At 31.8% G+C, this 16,558-nt stretch overlaps 1 long non-coding RNA gene across 3 annotated transcripts; it reads left to right on the forward strand.

The window, feature by feature from the left end:
* The first annotated feature begins 5,919 nt into the window (after positions 1–5,919).
* Positions 5,920–10,882, forward strand: LOC145092429 (uncharacterized). 3 transcript variants are annotated; one of them, XR_013702545.1, is made up of 4 exons: positions 5,920–6,255; positions 9,451–9,543; positions 9,637–9,757; positions 10,370–10,882. It is a non-coding gene; the product is annotated as an uncharacterized LOC145092429 (long non-coding RNA). The 3 variants fall into 3 exon arrangements; XR_013702544.1 differs by lacking the exon at positions 5,920–6,255 and adding an exon at positions 7,652–9,348; XR_013702543.1 differs by lacking the exon at positions 5,920–6,255 and having other exon boundaries at positions 7,652–9,543.
* The last annotated feature ends 5,676 nt before the right edge of the window (positions 10,883–16,558 follow it).

Raw genomic sequence — 16,558 nt, forward strand, 5'->3', positions numbered from 1 at the left:
ATTCCTTACAGCCAAATCATGGGACTTTCCATAGGGTATTCTATAGCCAAGAGAATGATAAAAATCGTAGATTTTCTGTCATGCATGACTCAAACTCTTACTAGGCCAAGAATGACAAAATGAGATCTAAACGCATGCTTGAAGTCTCAAACTATACCAAAAACTCAAATCCATGGACTATATCATAGAGGATGACTCATTGATCCATAAACTTGCCAACTTTATAGATCCCAAGCATGCAATCCAACACAAACATGCAAAAAGGAGCTTAGAACATAGATCTAATAATTTGAACTCATAAAGATTGGATCTTGGACACTTACAAAGGTCCAAAATGTGCACAAGATGATAATGATGAAGCCTCATTGCTGAACCAACACTCTAGTACCTCTTATTCTCTTTCTTCTAGCCACCAAATCACCAAAATGGATCCAAAATCACCAAAATGGATCAATATTAGGGTTTATAAGTCAGAGGAAGGTGGAGGCTGAGAAATGAACCCTAAAACCAAATTATGGGGGCTTAAATACGGGGGGAACCCTAAAACTTTGTGGGTTTGGGCTACAACGATCCTCACGTCGTGAGATCTTATTGCTCATGTCGTGAGCTCAGTCCCTGATAAAATCTTCATGTAGCCCTACTCACTCCGTGAGCCTCCATGCCTCATGTCGCGAGGACCCATTTTCTCCAAAAATCAAACCTTTTGTCTCTCTGAAATCCTAATTCGATTCGTCCAAGAGAAACGAGTGTTATAGGGAAGCAGTGCCATGAGCGCTACACTTATAATTCCGGGGAGCAGTTGGTTTTATTTTGGCCTATTATGGGTCTCGACATTAGAATGCCAGTGCCTAAGTACGAGGTTACAAGGGCGTTGGTTCGGGCCTAGCATTTACAATGAGTAACAACCATTAGCTAGGTCGTCCTTTAGTTAATCGTCCCGTTATCTCTAGCATATTCCTAGAGGGATATGTTAACACTTGTTTTATGGTGCAACCCTATAGAATCATATGTAATTAACAAAAATAATTTTATAATGATCCCTGAACATAAAAAAAATCTTTCAAAAGAAACCATTAAAGCTTTTTAAGATATACCAAGATTCGAAAGATGAATGAGAGCACATAACTAGTTTCGTTTATATTTACACTACTAGTCTCATCTTAGTATAGTTTGGTAATCAAAATTGTGATTTTAATACTAGTTAAGTAAAATATTAGTTAATCACTATATTTTGTATAAATTAGTAATTTACACATAGTTTAGTTTTTTAACGAAAGTAACTTTTATTTAAATTTAATTTGAAATTTATAATTATCAAATTATCGAGAAAAAATATCATTTTCAAATTATCGAGAACGTTGTTATTATTGTTAATTTGATTATTTTATTCTATATATTTCTTTATATAATTGTTTTTAATATAGTCATAGTTTAAAGATTTATCTCTCTCTCTCTCTCTCTCTCTCTCTATATATATATATATATATATATATATATATATATATATATGTATGTATATGTATATATATATGTACTAGGTTATAACCCGTGTTCTACACGGGATACAAATTAAAATAACATGCAATGATACAAATTAGTTTTTATTTACTTTTTATTGTCAAAATGTACCATGTAGTATTTGAAGCATATAAAAAGATAACCCATTTGAATATTTCAAACTTTGAAGAGTGTATTGAGCTTCAATGGAATATAGGTGGAATGGGAAACCTCTTTCTCTTGTGATCGTAAGTTTGAAGAAAATAGAGTCAAATCAAAACATGTATTTTTTGAAATAGAAATCAAAATAACTTGGATCAGGTTGGTTGCATTTTTTCTTTGTTACAAATAAAGATACATTGTCTTTGTATGAAAATAAATTATGTTGTTATTTTGAGATAAAATAAAAGTATGTTAATGTTTTTGGTTGAAAATATAAACAAAGAGTTTGGGTAAAAATAAAAGTATTTTTGGGAAGATGTCGTTCAAAATGGAATGCCATGTGCTACAAAAAAATCTAATTAATTTATTTCGATTTGGTGGTAAAGATTTAGTTTACTTGTTATTTATACAAGTATGTTTGTAATGTTAATAGTGATGAATGACATAAATAAAAAATGCCTTTGCTTGATAAACTTTTTGTCTAGTAGTTTATACTTATATATATATATATATATATATATATATATATATATATATATATATATATATATATATATATATATATATATATATATATATATATATATATACCATCATTTAACCATAAAACCTTTTAAATGTTATAACTATAACATGTGTATTTACTTCTGGGTAAAAGAATCAATTTGGCACATCTCTTACAAATAGTTCATATTATCGTTTAATTTTGTTTAAAAAAATCTTTAACATATAAAGGAAATTGAATTTAAATGTTACAATTATTTGATATTTTCAAGACTAATTGCATGTAAAAAGTTATGGTCAACAACTTTTTTATTTAAAAAAAAAATACACAAAATAACTTCTTTGATCGAAAAAACATCTTTCACACAAGTTAGACATGTTTTTAAACATAAACCTAATGAATATCTAAAAAGTATGTTGAAAAAAACATTAAACCAAAAAAAAAAAAAAACACTTTTCAATAAGAATGTTAAACCAAAATGTGATCGATATTCCGTACGATACATATCTCATTTCTCTATAACAACTTCAAAAATAGATAATAAAAAAACCCCACAAAATCGTCTTAACCTAACAATGAAGTTTGAACCATAAACCAAAATTAACAATGAACTTTGAACAATCTTCCCGATAGAGCAAATAAACCACACAGAAGCTTCACAAGAGCATGCGCTCTTGTGAAGCTTCTGTGTGGTTTATTTGCTCTATCGGGAAGATTGTTCAAAGTTCATTGTTAATTTGAACCATCATCCTAAAATAAAAATGAATATTGAAAAAACTTCCCTTTATTCAATAAAAACTCAGTCATCCAATATGATTTATGTTTCAACGAAACTCCCACCACAACATTTAATTCTCAATTTCATCTTACACCATCTTTCTTTTAAATAAAAAAATGAGCATGCCATACCTTGTAGGAAGTCTCACCATTAACCATTACATATCATGATATAGTTTTTTCTCTGCATCTTCAATTTTTTTCGTTAGACTGGTTCATTTGGGCATTTGCTTCAATCAAGTCCAAATAAAAGCCAATCTTGTTATTACCTTGAAAACTTGATTGTTGAAAACCTGATTAAATCAACAAAATGCAAGTGTGTGTGACTATGTAGCACACATGACATGGAGGTGGTGTTTTTCGTTCAGAGCCTGTGGCATCCTGACCTAAAACTTAAAAAAAAATTCCATCAGCTGTTAAATTAACCAATCAATTTAATCTATCGAACATTTCATGACACAAGTTCCTGAATCCACTGAGTTTGCCTAGTCGTGAACCAAATTAAACAAAGCAAAAAAGACATAAAATGCCCCACGTATTAAGTTTTTGGAGTTGAGGAATATTGCAAAATTATTTAAAAAAAAAGTCAATGTGTTATCCAGGAAAACTAACGAATTTAAAGCATTATCATCCAAAAATTTAAAGATTTATCCCTCTCTCTCTCTCTCTCTCTCTCTCTCTCTCTCTATATATATATATATATATATATATATATATATATATATATATATATATATATATATATATATATATACTAGCCGTTACCCGCGTAAAGCGGCGGGCGACAAATAGTTTGTTTCGACAATTAATTTGTTTTCGATGGAGAATGAATATTTTCAATTCAATCATTAGTTTGTTTTAGAAAACATGTCATATTAAAAATAAAGAAAATTCATGAAATGACCAAATTATAGGGTGTTGAGTATTTATTTGGATGAAAAAAGATCTGGTCAAAACCTTGGAAGAGAAGATTTATAGGAGTTTGTTTAAATTTTAATATTATTTTATTAGTGATTAGTTGTACAATTAGCTTAATGATTTGGACGTTTTAAAAAAATATTATTATTTTATTCAATCTATTTTTAGAAATAGTGATATTTGTTTTATAAGATAGTAATATATATATATATATATATATATATATATATATATATATATATATATATATATATATATATATATATATATATATATATATATATATATATATATATATATATATATATATATATATATATATATATATATACACACGCGTAATATTCACTCAAAGTTTTAAAGATCATTTTTTTAATAAAAGAATGACAAAAATCAAAACTTAAAACATAAATTAAGGAAACCTAAAACTAGAAGAACGAAAATCAAATTAACTTATTTTTACTCTTATTTTTCCTTCTAACAGTTTTACCATCTAATTTCCCTCTCAAATCTCCCTCCAAGTTATTGCACTATTTAAATTGTTTTCCTCAAATTTCCCTCCAATTTCTTTGCACCAATTATTTCCCCCTTCAAATCTCCCTCCAATTTCTTGAAATATTTGTTCAAGGTTAACATTAATTTTTCTTTATTTTTCGTGCTTCTTTATAATACTTGACGCAGTTATAAACCTGATTGGAATTGAAAACATTTGGTTTGGATCTTCAAATTTTTGTTGTTTATCAGTTTATGGGAACGAGGCAACAGGTGTTGTTGGAACTTGAAAATAGCTTTATGGTGCTCAAAATGTTAATTGTTTACGTCAAATGGCATTTAACAATTGTGAATGTCAATTGAATTTATATTTAGTTGTTTTATTGTAAATAACATACGATGGAAGTTTTAGATATCCTTGAAAAATTAAATAATTAAAGAGTTTGTTGAACAAGCAAGAATGTGAGTTTTGATGGATTTGGAAATAAACATGCCGATAAAAAAATGGTGTTAATGTTTTATAATTTATAAATCGCTCATTATACTCATAGAATACGGTTGCATTAGAAAAACCGGGTTATATAGATATGTTGCTAAAGAAACCGGCTATGTCAATAGAATGCGGGTTTTTTAATTCTAGCATATAACCCGTTTATTCCCTTAAAACCGGGTAACATTGCACTCCCCTTTATAAAACCCAGTTTTTGCGTAATATAACCCGGTTTTTTCAAAAAAGGGACCTATACAGCGGGTCCTTTGTGTCTTTTTGTAGTAGTAATTTGTAACGAATTTACAAATTTATAAACTATTAGGATGAAATCGAGTATTCATCCGTGACATCCCTGGACACTAAGTTTGTCCACCCGTGTCGCTAGGTACTTGCTAATCATCATAAAGAATATATTCTTTGTTAACTACAAAATGAGTCTAATGCAACCTTTTAGATGCAACCTTTTAACAATAGTTGCATTTGATTATAAATAAGATCCTGTCCAACAAAAAGGTTGCATTAAAAGATTTACTGCAACCTTTTTTATAAAAGTTGCAAGTTATATTAAAAATTGTAACTTTTTTTAAAAAAAGTTGCAAATTATATTTAACATTGTAACTTTTTTCTAAAAGGTTGCAAATTTTGTTAAAAATTGCAACTTTTATTACAAAGGTTGTATTGTTAAAACATTAATGCAATTTTTAGGGTAAAGGTCCATGTTTTATAATTTTGAAATCTAAATTATAAAATAAAATAAACAAAATTTAATTAAAACACTTCTATATATAATTTAAGGATAATATCCAAGATATTAATTATTATTATCAAATAAACTTCAAATTTTCTTTAAATATATTTTTCGTACATTTATTTTCAAAAAAATTGATTTACATATCTTATCTAATTTCATTTTCCCTCTCAATAAATAACCTTTTATTTCAATTCCCGCTAATTTTTTTTTTATTTCCCTGTAACTAAATCATACAATATAATTTCCAATATTTGACTTTTCAACTAAAAGCACGCTATACCCAATTACATCTGATCTTTCAATCGACGTCATACTCCTCTTAACCCTAAGTCGGGAATCAGGCAATCACACCCATTGAAGGTAGCAGACTCACAGTGCCATTCATTGGCACTGTTCATCTCGTTTCCAAAGTTTCGATTAACACTATTGAAGGCTCCAAGGCTTAGTTATCTTCGTACCTTTTCTATTCAAGGCAAGCGATAATAGCTAACTGAAACTTCATTTAACCTAATCGATTCCAAGCTATTTCGTCTCTCCGATTTGACTTGCTAAATATTTTCTCTACTCTCGGTTAATCTTCCACAAGTGCCAGGAGGCGGAATACCCTCATCTAATTGTCAATTTCATCAAAGCTTCTTGCTTAAGTCTGTCTACCCAAACCAGGTATGACCCTGTACCTTTTTTTCTCAAATTACTCTTCTACTTGATATAACTCAGTAGATTTTTGCTTCAGAGCATAGCTAATTGATTCAAAGTTGTTTGTTTAATGATTTACCATGCATATACATGTTAAACATGAACATATTTGAAAGAAAGGTACATACATAACATATGATATTTATTTACCTTGATTTATAATAGAAAATACCAAACAACCCCTACACAAATTCGTAAAAATAATCCCTGCTTTCAAGTTATAAGTACTAAACAGCCCCTCCATAAATCAATACCAAACACCATAATACTAAAACAGGGAGTAGAACATTATAGCATATATGGGACTTATACCCAAGTGCAACTATGAAGTTCTTGAGTTCAGTTAGAATTTGTATCTGTAGAAGGCTTTCAGCAAAAGATTCCTCCCAAAGACATAAAAAGGGAGAGTTTTTCGGTTAGAAAAATAAGAATAAACTTATAAGTTGATCATGTAGTATTTGGAGTAAATATCTTCTGAAAAAATTGAACCAAATCAAGAGCATATGGAATGATATCACCAACATAGGCAATTAACACAAAGATTGTGTTTAACGGTTGAACCTAAAATGAGAAACAACAGATAACATGAGAAGTAATCAAAAAGTTAGAAATATAATTTTTATATAATATTATATTATATATTACAGAAAAGTATGAGTAATTTTTACCTTGGAATCAAACTCCTAAACATCCTTAATCAATTAAAAAAATAGTTTCCAATAGACTGGGAGATGTTGCGAAAAGGAAGCATCTTCAATATGGAAATATAACGACAGATTTGAGTATTATTCAATTATGACTAGCATATTATAAGTCCAACACATTTATTTTATTTTCAACCTCTTAAACCCAAAATATGCTCACGGACATGTTTGTAACAGTCAAATTTTTGACTATTTTGCCCCTACATAATTTTTTTATAATAAGCCACATTTTTGCCGTATTAACATTTTTTTCTGCATTATATGCATTGTATTTTATAAATTTTTTACTTTTAACTATTTTTTCATAAGAATGTATACACTTTTTCTGTGTCTTACTGATTTGCCCCTGAATTTGTACCTCTTTTCTAGAAGAAAAGAAAAAACGAAACTTATAATATAACTTTATAACAAAGCAAAAAACAACATTATACTTTCAGAAAATTGAAAGTATAATGGAAAAATGGGACAGGTGTTAAAAATGTGACAGATTATGAACTTCTATTGCTCCGTTGTTGCATGTTAATTTGCAATATTGATGATTCCGAGCTTTTAAAAGAAACTGGGTTTTATTGGAAACATATATATATATATATATATATATATATATATATATATATATATATATATATATATATAGTACATGGCTTATAAGACTAAAACTGTTGATTGTTTCTATTTTGGCCATTTACATTCTATGGAATCTCTAAATAAGGGCCAATATGAAAAAATATTTCAGTTTTCACATAAACCAAAGAAAATAAACAAACACATGGACCAAATTTACAGCAAGGTTTATATTTAAATATAAATATGTTGTGTGTGTTTTGTCTGTAATGTTTATAAGTAAGATGTTATAACTTTGCCCTTTGCTACATGGACATAGATACAAGGCGTGTACAATAAATAAATAAATAAATAAAAAGGAACGGTCCAATTGTAGTACCTATACAGACAATTTTTTTTACAGAAATGGTCCAGTTGTATTTCTATGGGTTCCTAAAACACACTCGTTTCCTAAAACACCACTCTCATTGTTTTTACTATGCCTTAATTAGGTGTATAAACAAAGACTGTTATAACCGCCTTGACAGCTAATTTTATACGAAAATAGTGGATTTTTACTTGGATTTTATTATAATTGTCTATAATATAGCTTATATTGGTTGTGAGTGTTATAGATTCATGGCTCCAAAAAATGTCATGCTACTTAGACAACTTGATTTGTCACATAAATTTATTTTCATTAAGGTCCCCAATGAAACAGAAAATGGTTTACAAGTTATCTAGACTGGACTTAGTTTATAAAAAAAATCATAATAGAATGACCAAGATGACCTTTATCCAGAATTGGCATTATTCATAATAAAACAAATACACAGGTAGACACTTCAGATAACAAATTTGTGATTAATTTAAACAAATTACAATTTTGTCCAATCACAATAATTACCAAATCAAAAGATTTTACCTGTTCTTCCAATACAAAAAAAAAATGATTCGACTATTTTCATATTTGCATGTGTTGTAATAAAATACACATATTGCAACAAATTTGACTGTTTACCCCTCTCATAAAAACTACCTTATAATAAGTCATACTTCTGCATTTTATCTTTCTTTTTTTTTCTGAATTTTTTAAACATGAATGAAATTAAACAATGCAACGTTAGAGAATATGTATAATATAGCATTGTACTTTATAAACTTTTGATTTTTAACAATTATAAAGTAAAATTTTTACCCCTGTGATAGTTATAAAGTTTTTAATCTGTTTTTGTAGTCAAATATGATGTCTCAATTACCCCTGTCACTGCTAAAAACGCCCACAAATTTTTTTTTTCATTTTCAACTTTTTGTTACTGTTGTATTGTTTTTATTATGTTAGATTGCAAAATCAATTTTATCCAATAGAATTATTGTATTTACCCTGCTACTGCTGTTGCTTTTGTTTGTGAATTTGTGTAACATGGCATCATAATTCATATTTAAATGTTATCATTGGATTCACATTCGTTTTTTTATGGAATTATCTGATAAAAACATAAACTATGTTCCACATAAAGATAAGATATGGGAGTATGTCTTGGTAAGTTTTTAGGTAGCTTTATTCTTCCATCTTTTATTTTCCTTTCTTTTTACTAATTACTAATTTTTTAAGGGAAAATATGATGTGCCCGATGATGCTAAAACTTGGGTTCTTAGGACAATTGGAAATTTGTGTAAGGTATGTAGGTTCAAGAAAAAACACTTTTATCAATTTAAGGACAATAAAACAAGATGGAAGAATCGACCTGAATGCATTTCTCAAGAAGAGTTCTCAAAATTATTAGTGTTATGGAATAAAAAAGATGTGGCGGTAATTTCAAAAACATTTTCTTTATTACTAGTGTTTGTTAATCTTTGATTTGTCTTTAGGTGTATTTGGTCAGTTGAATTTTATATATTAATGTGTGCGTAGAAACGTTGTTCGCGGGCAAAAGAAATACGCAAGTCTCTAAAAAATATGCACACGGCTGGTCCAAAAAGTTTTGCTAGAATTCGTGACAAAATGGTAATTAATGTCTTCTTTTTGCTTGTGATTTGTGTTTTTATTTTCCCACACTTTGATACTTTCTTGTTGATATCTATGTTATCATGTGTATAGAAAAATGAAGATCCAAACAAGGAATTCCCAACTCTAAGTCAAATGTTTGAACGTACACGTAAAAGGACAGATGGGCATGTATATGTCGATACATATGATGACACGACAAATAAAATTCTAAGTTTGTATTTCAATTTTACAATAATTTTCCCTTTCAATAGTAAACTATCTTTTTAGACATTAAATTGCAGTTTTTAGACATTAAATTGCAATTTTTTATATGTTAAAATGCAATTTCTTAGATGTTGAAATGCGGTTTTCTTAGATGTTAAAATACATTTTTTTTACACAAAAAAACAATCTTTTGATAGCAGATTTTTGGACATCAAATAGTTGTCTTTTACACTATAAAAAAACTGTTTTTAATGCAGTTTTTTAGATGTTAAAATGCAATTTTTTTAGATGCTAAAATGCAGTTTTTTTACATAAAAACACTCTTTTGATAGCAGATTTTTGGACATCAAATAGTTGTCTTTTACACGAAAAAAATGTTTTAAGATGCAGTTTTTTTAGATGTTAAAATGCAGTGTTTTTTAGATGTTAAAATGCAGTTTTTTTTTACATAAAAACAGTCTTTTGATAGCAGATTTTTGGGCATCAAATATTTGTCTTTTAAACAATAAAAAAATTGTTCTTTTCTACATTTAAATGCCATTTCTTTTACAATATAAACAACTTTTTAATGGTAGATGCTTTAGTAAAATTATCCTATTCATTTTTAATAATCTTGTAGGAACAAATGAAGAAGTATGGACATCTAGAAGATGAAAGTGATGTCATATATCCTTATATGATTGTGATGAAAAAAGAGAATGATGGATACCGTCGACTTTATGGTAGAGGCGTTACTAATAGATTGATAAAAAAAAGTGGGTGGTGGTGATGCATCATACATGATTCCGACGGGACTTATGGAATCATTCAAAGCAAATGAAGTTTAAAGAAATGAGTTGATTGAAATACGGAAAGAGATTCAAGAGGACCATGAAAAAAACAGACCGAATTAGAAGCTATGCAAATAGATATTAAAAAACAACAAGAAAACCTTGAAGCCATGATGCGAAAGTTACCGGAACAACAACCTCGAGAAGGCCGATAGTTGCTAATATGATTTATCTTCTATGTTTAATACATGTCTAGAATGTTTTTAATAATTTTTTTTTGTGATTATAGTTGACAACTTTGTGTTGGCTTTGTTTTATGGTTGTCATTTTGAATTTAGATATGTCAAAGGAGACCATAAAATTATATAATATATTTATGTTATTATTTTTATGGTGTAATTTTAGTAGTAATGTATATTTGTAGCAATGTAGTAAACATATGTGGCATCTATATGATTAGGAAAAAAATGTCGCATTGAAATTAGAAAAATCACAAAAACAAAGTTGCATTTGACTATAGACAAGGTTGCATTTTTTTTCAATTAAAGACATAAGAAAGGTTGCATATGCCATATAGAAAGGTTGCAATTCTTTACTAGAAAACATAATTAAGGTTGCATTTGATAATAAAAGAAGTTGCATTTTCGTAACTAAAACAGTTAAAAAAGTTGCATCCAAGTGTAAAAAAGTTGCATATGAGTAGTAAAAAGGTTGCTTTTGCATAACACACGTTGCAATAAAAAAAGTTGCATTTAAAAAAGATTTGCAACTATCTCAAAAAGGGTTGCATTTTCGAAGAAAAAAGTTGCTTTAGATCTAATGCAACTTTACCTAATGCAACCTTTTGTAAAAGGTTGCTTTAGGCATTATGCAACTTTTACAAGGCCTAATGCAACCTTTTAGCGGGGTTGCATTAGCTTCATTTTGTTGTAGTGGTTCTAAAAAAACTAAATATATATTTTTAACTACATTGTTTTAATAGAAAATACAATATCGTTATAGAAAACATAAAACTAAGTTATATAAAATAAAATTAAAAATACAAAGATCTGTTTGATATGATAGAATGGAATGACTAAATAAATAGAATATATAGCAAAATAATGAAATGAATCATTACAATTTGTTTTCATGTTCGATCGACTTAAAAGAACAGACTAAATCATTCAAAATTGTTGTTTTTAAACAAAAAAATACAAGCAAAGTAAAATTGATAAATATGTAGTGCAAAAAACATGTTAATAATAAACTCTTAACTAAATAAAGATATTTTTCAATGAGTTGGTTATATGTTTTACAGATAATTATAAAAGAAATCATCTATGATATAAGAAATTATAATATAATGAAATCTTAAAATATAATTATGATAAAAATATAATTTTAAAAAAACACTATTTAATTAAAGTTTTGAAAATTTTGAAAGATCATTATTTTTAAAAATTTTATAAATTTTGAAAGATCAATATTATTGAACATTATCCTATGTCCCTTCGGGAACATCTGATAAAATTGAAGATTATCTAATACTATAATATAACGCATATTAGTCATATCATAAATTTTAAGTGGTATAAATTATAAAACTATTTGTACAAATCAATTATGCATAAATAATTCATTAATACTTGCTAAAATTTTAAAAACATGAATTAAGAAAAGTAATTAAGAAATTTAATGGAGCAAAAAAAATTAAAAATATTAAATTCATGTATATAAATTTATTTAAAATACAGTTCTTAAACTAGACATCAATATTAATTAATTTACGTCAATAATATAAATACAAGATATAAACATAAAAAAAATTTTAAAACGTGATAATTTTTTATTACATAATAACTAATAATAAACTCTAATAATTATTTCCCCGTAAGAAACTCTTCGCCAAAAAATCTATTTATCATCGTTGTTTTACACGAGCAAACATCTACTACGAATAAAATCAATTTGTATGTGTGTGTGTGTATATATATATATATATATATATATATAAATAAAAAAAGTAATAAAAACACTTACCTCATGGGATAAGTTAGGGCTTCTGTGGAAGGTAAAAAGCCTACACCTTTCTCATCTTATTGGTTAGATCTCATGATTATGGAAGTTAGGGCTTTTACCACCATTTTATTAGGACATTGAGTGCATTGAGTATATTAGGAGGTCTAGAATTTATATCTGGACCTTGTGAGGTCCATAGAGTCCAAAGGTCCCAACTTTTTTCACTCATATAAGAGTTATTGTGCTTAAACACCTTTGTTAGAGTTGTATTGGCTTGTTGGAGCAAAATGTGCCATGCATGAACATAACGATCGAAGATTTACGTGACATTCGAGCCTTGGGAGCATAGATCTAGAGTGTGGAGTGGTAGATCTGCCTTAAAACGTCTGAATGAGAATTCAGACTGAAGGGACTTGCCGCGTCAATGAGCTGACTCGATGATTCAACTAGCGTTTTCCCCTAATGAGTTTGGACATCGATAACTCAGCGAGTTGACAGGACAACTCAACTAGTTGAGTTAGGTTTTCGCGATGTTCTGAAGGAACAAGGGGGACTCGACAAGTCACATAGATGCACTCTGCGAGTCAGGTCAACATGAACAGTTGACTCGAGTTTTGACTTCTGTTGACTTTAGGGTTTGGTCAAGGCAAGGAGAATTGGAACCATGGAGGGGTAAAATGGACTTTTACCCATTCCAAGAGTTTGAGAGAGACAATAACCTACTTTATTTCGAGTCGTAATTTAAGTCTTAATTAGAGATTATTATCTTATGTGTTAGGAGGAGGCTAGTTCGAGATTCGTGTATGAGATTATTACTTGCTAGCTTACGAGGTGAGTCTTCTCACTATACTTTACCTAAAGTGGTAATCCTTGTGTGACCGGAGTGTCTTATGTGTTATATTGAGTATTGTGATATCCTGCTTTATGTCTTTGTGACTTGTGATGTGTATTATTCTGAGCTTTACTGAGTTAGGACCGGAGGGTCCACCCGAGTTGTAGGACCGGAGGGTCCCACTGAGGCACATTGACCGGAGGGTCTTATTGACTTGTGATGTGTATTATTCTGAGCTTTACTGAGTTAGGACCGGAGGGTCCACCCGAGTTGTAGGACCGGAGGGTCCTACTGAGACACATTGACCGGAGGGTCTTATTTGAGCGTAGCCATGAGAGGCTAATAAGATATGTGTGGTATTTTGGGGAACTCACTAAGCTTCGTGCTTACCGTGTTATATGGTATGTGTTTCAAGTACCTCTTAGGATCACGAGAAGGCACCAACTTGATAGTAAACACTGGCACAAGATTATTTTTATGATTCTAGGATAGTGATTTTACTTATGGATTTGTTGATATTTGAGACACTTGTGGTTTTTGAGAAAATGTAATATGAGTTTATTGTGTTTCAAAAGGAAAATATTTTTTGAAAATTTACGGTGTTACAAGTTGGTATTCGAGCATTGGTTTGAGGGATTCGGATGCACCTCCAGGTGTGTTTGGACTCAAACTGAGGATTTGAGAAAATTTTCTGAAAGAAATAATTTTTCTAAAATGAGAAAGAGTTTAAGAGAAAACGAGTTGGAGCGGTGTGTACAATCAGCCAGAGCCTAAACGGTGATTTCCCAAAATACCCTTACTTTTGTCTTATGAGATACTTATGAGATATTAGTTATGCATGCTAGAGGATAGGCTAGGCATTTCATATTTTAGGACTAGTGTTGCCCGATTTGTGATGCCTTAGCCTAGGTGTTGCTGCTATCTGTTATGTGCTTTGAGTATGTGTTGTGTAAGAGTATTTAGTAGGAATCACCCAGAGAGAGAGTTCTGAGTTAAGAGATAATCTAGGAGAGATATCTAGATGCGTTTATGAGGGGTCTACCGAGAAAGTAGTGTGATATTCGTGAGAAATAGAGTACTTGTAAATCAGGATCCTAGGAGGAGGACTTGGGTGACTACAGGTTGGTGTGGAAGGTAGTTTTGGGCTCGTACTACTGAAAGCACCGTATCTGTAAGCAACCCAAGTAAGAATCTTTAGGATGCTAAGGAGCAAGTTGGGGTGATTGATCGTGTGTAAGTATACTCGGGCGAGTCTGTGATGATTTTGTGTTGTATTTCAGAGACATCATGGTGGGTACACGCCATAACCCAGAGAGCAGTGGGACTAGCGACGATGAGATTCGCAACATGATTCATGATGAGGTGGCCGCAGCCATACGAGAGGCGATTCTGTAGATTCTTGGGTCTATCAATACCACCCTGATCAAGACATTTGACGAGCGGTTTGTTGTTGTTATCGACGTTGCTGCTGCTGTAGCCACCGCAGTTGTCGCCGCTGCCAGACCACAAGGAGGCGACTCGGTGTTGTTTCGGGAGTTCAGCAACATGAAGCCACCAGAGTTTGATGGAACCCAGGACTCGATTGCTACGATGAGATGGATCTCAGATATCGAGGTTTTTTTTACACATGTTCATGTCCTGATCATTTGAGGGTTCGGTTTGCGCTGAACCAACTTCGCTTCAGAGCGAAGGACTGGTGGAAGTTTGTGACTACCAGTTTTACTCTTGCAGATCATGCTGCAGTGACATGGGAGAGGTTCACCCAATTATTCCGAGATGAGTATGTTCCCCTGTAGAAAAGGAACCCTTGGCCTAGGAGTTTCTGTCTCTCAAGCAGAAGACAGAGTCGGTGACTGAGATTATGCGGATGTTCCATGAGAGGGCATTATTCTGCCCTAAGAACGTGTCTACTAATCAGGCACGTGTGAGTCGTTATCTGAGCATACTGAGGAGGGATATACGGGAGTTCATGGCGAACTCATCATACCGGACATTGGATGAGCTTCAGACCAATGTCAGGCGCAGGGAGATTGAGTTAGAGTTACAAATCAGGGAGGAGGAGGAGTCCTGGAGTAAGGACCGGAGACCAGCACAGTCGCAGCCAGCAACAAAGCGGGCTAAGTCCGCTGATACCAGGACTAGGCCAGAAGGGCCGCACTTGTGGTAAGTGCGGCAAGAGTCATGAGGGATCATGTCGAGCAGGGATTTGCTACAAATGTGGCAAAGATGGGCATATGGAAAAGGATTGCCCCAATGGGTTTGTAGTTTGCTTTCACTGCAACCAGATCGGCCATCGGAAGGCCGAGTGCCCCCAGCTTCTTCAGGGATCAGCACAGGGATTTGCACCTGCTGCTTTACGTACTACTGAGAGTCAGCCAGCAAAGATCGAGACACCGAGGGTTCGTGGGAGAGCCTTTCAGCTGACAGCGGGAGAGGTCCACGAAGCACCTGACGTCGTGACCGGTATGCATTCTTTATTTTATTCTTTTGAGATATGTTGTGCTTATATTGTGTTGTGTGTAGGTACTTTTCTTATGAGTTATGTACTTGCTTTGGTGTTATTTGACTCGGGTGCGAGTCGATCCTTCGTGTCTTTAGCTTTTAGTCGTCACATTAGTATTCGACGTGAGGCGTTGAGTCGACCTCTAAGGGTTTCCATAGCAGACGAGCATGCGGTTTTCGTTACTGATGTGATCCGAGGGTGTGTACTAGAAATCTTTGGTGTTGATTTTCCGATTGACCTGGTAATGATCACGATGGGTGATGTTTGTGTCATAGTGGGCTTGGACTGGTTGAGTCGATTTGGAGCTATGATCGACCGTCAGCGTCAGATGGTGACTATACGAGACCCTAGTGGGGGAGTGCTTACGGTGTGTGGTGATGGTACCAGATCGGATCAGATTTCTGCTCTGCTACCAGAGCGAGACAGAGTTTACAGCAGGGTTGTATCGGCTTTTTGGCATAGGTGATGGATACGTGAGTTGCTACAGAGAGGCCGAGTTCTATCTCTGAGGTTCCGGTAGTGTGCGAGTTTCCGGACGCTTTTCTCGAGGAGTTGTCGGGTGTGCCTCCCAAGAGGCAAGTGGAGTTCTGGATTAATTTGGTTCCGGGAGCGGCGCCTATCGCCAAAGCACCTTATTGCCTTGCGCCACCCTAGATGCAGGAGTTATCCTCACAGCTCCAACAGCTGCTGGGGAAAGGTTTT

This window comes from Lactuca serriola, chromosome 3, assembly GCF_051521515.1.
Source record: "Lactuca serriola cultivar US96UC23 chromosome 3, Lser_US96UC23_V15, whole genome shotgun sequence".
Classification (NCBI taxonomy): domain Eukaryota; kingdom Viridiplantae; phylum Streptophyta; class Magnoliopsida; order Asterales; family Asteraceae; genus Lactuca; species Lactuca serriola.